Source organism: Chelonoidis abingdonii, chromosome 11 (assembly GCF_003597395.2).
Source record: "Chelonoidis abingdonii isolate Lonesome George chromosome 11, CheloAbing_2.0, whole genome shotgun sequence".
Classification (NCBI taxonomy): Eukaryota; Metazoa; Chordata; order Testudines; family Testudinidae; genus Chelonoidis; species Chelonoidis abingdonii.
The window spans coordinates 55,002,941-55,006,284 of NC_133779.1; positions in this window are offsets into that span (position 1 = coordinate 55,002,941).

Genomic DNA, 3,344 nt, shown 5'->3' on the forward strand with positions numbered 1-3,344 from the left:
TCATCATAGAAGGCAATCAGGTTGGTCAGGCATGACTTGCCCTTGGTGAATCCATGCTGACTGTTCCTGATCACCTTCCTCTCCTCCAAGTGCTTCAAAATGGATTCCTTGAGGACCTGCCCCATGATTGTGCTGGGTACTGAATTGAGGCTGTAGTTCTCTGGGTTCTCTTTCTTCCCTTTTTAAAATATGGGCACTATATTTGCCTTTTTCCAATCATCCGACATCTCCCCCGATCACCATGAATTTTCAGAGATAATGGCCAATGGCTCTGCAATCACATTAGCCAACTCCCTCAGCATCCTCAGATGTATTAGATCTGGACCCTTGGACTTGTGCATGTCCAGCTTTTCTAAATAGTCCTTAACCTGTTCTTTCATCACTGAGGACTGCTCACCTCCTTCCTATACTGCGTTGCCCAGTGCAGCAGTGTGGGAGCTGACCTTGTCTGTATAGACCGAGGGGAAAAAAAGCATTAAGTACTTCAGCTTTTTCCACATCATCTGTCCAAATTGCCATTTCTTGTAAGCTTCCTTTTTGAGTTTAAGCTCGGCGAAGATTTCAGTGTTAAACCACGCTGTTCCAAAAAGAGCAAACATCATTCTGCAGGAGTGTTGTAAGCAAGACACAAGAAATAATTCTTCTGCTATACTCTGCGCTGATTAGGCCTCAACTGGAGTATTGTGTCCAGTTCTTGGTACCACTATGACATTCTATGCCTTGGGGGAGCGTCCTGTAAACCCCATAGTCCTCATTTATATATAATTGTGATATTGCATATTAAGCAGGCTGTGTGAGGTATTGAGGAAAAGTTATGATCTGCTGAAACCCACTGTTCTATCTAAATATGTATATCATTAATGCATATGAAGTTATGAAAATGTGTTGTATGGTTATCACTAAAATATGCTGCGGGCTTGGGAGGTGCCCAGATACTAGCTCTCCGGAGACAATGACAAGGGAGGTAACCAGCACCCCGGTGGATGCTGGACAGACATAACCAGCCATTGTCCAGCAAGGGAGCTACAATTCAATGACTCACCCGCAGAAGGCCACACTCAGCAATGCCCACCAGACATGCCTGGTTTCAAGTAATAACAGACAGAACAAAGTAAGTCACCAAGCAAAATAAAACAAAACATGCAAGTCTAAGCCTAATACATTAAGAAACTGTTTACAAGTAAAATCTCACCCTCAGAGATGTTCCAATAAGCTTCTTTCACAGACTAGACTCCTTCCTAGTCCAATCCTTTCCCTGGTACAATCCTTGTTAGTTCCAGCAGACATTTTAGGTGGAAAGCAGGGGTGTTCTCGTGACTGGCCTCCTTTGTTCTGTTCCACTCCCTTTTATAGCTTTGGCACAAAGCGGGACTCTTTTGTCTATCTTGGTTCCCACCCCTCCTTCTAAATGCAAAAGTACCAGATTTAAGATGGAATCCAGTATCAGGTGACATGATCACATGTCCTATGAGACCCCAGCCTCCATTCTTCCTGGTTTGGCCCAAATGTACACTGAAAGGTTTGCAAGTAAGCAGAGCCATTTACAGTTCATTGATTCTGAAGCATCTTTAATGGCTTCCACTTAATTATGTTTACATCAGTAACACAAGTTTCTATCTTATTCTCCTAACTCCAGACATAGAAATAATACATGCAAACAAATAGGATGAACACTCTCAGTAGATTACAAACTTTCTAATGATACCATACAAGGGGTATGGTAGCTTAAAGCATATTTCAGTTGTCATATTAATAAGCATATTTCCATAAAGCATATGGAGTGCAACATCACAGTATGATTCTATGATGTATCAACACATTATCTGGATGGCAAAGCAAACCTGAGACAATCTGAGAGATTCTCATTTGTAAATGTCCTGGTGCTGAAGATATGCTGGAATGGAAGACGACTGAAGCTGTACCTTCCAAACCAGGTGATGAACGTAGTTAATAGTATTGATTCTTTACCGAGAGAATATGCCAGAAGGCTGCTGTAGTATCTAACTTTGAAAAGACTTTGGCTTCTGATAACTGAGCTAATGGCTGATGAGCCGTGGGAAGCACTTTCTTTACGCATGCTGTTACTAAGTTATGTCAGATCCACACAAATCTAGATTTTATCTTTGGGCTTTGATATTACAACCATCTCCACGCACCAGTCAATGGGTTCTTCCAGCTTAGAAATAAACCCCATATCTTCCATTTTCTTTAACTCTTCCTTGACTTTCCCAAGTAAGGGTAGAGGAATGTGACATGAGACTGTGAAAGCAAGGGGAGTCACTGATGGCACCAATTTTATTTTGTTCTCCCCTGAGAGCTTTCTAGCCCTGTGATGACGTGTAAAAAGTTTGATTTTTGCCATTATTACATTCCATTTTCTCTTCTAGAGATAGCACTTGTATTGCTGAAACCTTGCTAGGGAAGTTGTCAGTCGCTGTATTACATATATTATTTGCTGAAGAACTTTCTGGCCTTTCTCCAGTTTCCCAAGCCGCTGGCCATAAACACTCAATGTAGTGTTACTAACCCGACATAGAATCTTATTTAGTTTTTGCAGATCTCCAACAAATACATATATATTTGAATTGCAGTGACTTCTGCGCCAGTATCAATTTTAAATGTAAGGTTTTGACTGTTTAGATTCATTCCTGTGTACCAAGGTGCTGTCTGTTCTATTGGGGATATATTCCCTAGAATTATGGACTCATTGTCATCTGGTGATAACACTCCCTTTCGGATTGTTTCCACTGCTCTTGGTAACCTGTGTGCTATTGTAAAATGGCCCATTCTGTGGCACCTTCTACAGTCTCCCACTTTAGCTGATCACACTGCATCCAGCTATGACTTGGTGTCTTGGTGTCTTTGGCTTTCCCAAACTTCCCTCCTATGTGGGTTCTTTGCTGTCCTACTCTCTGGTTGTGCACGGTTCTTGTTTTAAATGTGTCTGACAGCTCCTTTCACATTTCTGTCTTTTCTCTTTACTAGGTCAATTTTCTCTGATGCAGTCTTCCCTCTGCAGCTAACATGTAAGTCACATCGCTGTTTCTTTATGGTGCCTTGCATTCTCACTTCTGTTATAAATTTTGCCAGTGTGAGATCTGGGTCTAACTGAAAGTGCTGATAAACTGCTAAAAGAACAGGAGTACTTATGGCACCTTAGAGACTAACAAATTTATTTGAGCATAAGCTTTCGTGGGCTACAACCCACTTCATCAAATGCATAGAATGGAACATATAGTGAGGAGATATATATACATACAGAGAACATGAAAAGGTGGGAGTTGCCCAACCAACTCTAAGAGGCTAATTAATTAAGATGAACTGTTGTCAGCAGGAGAAAAAAA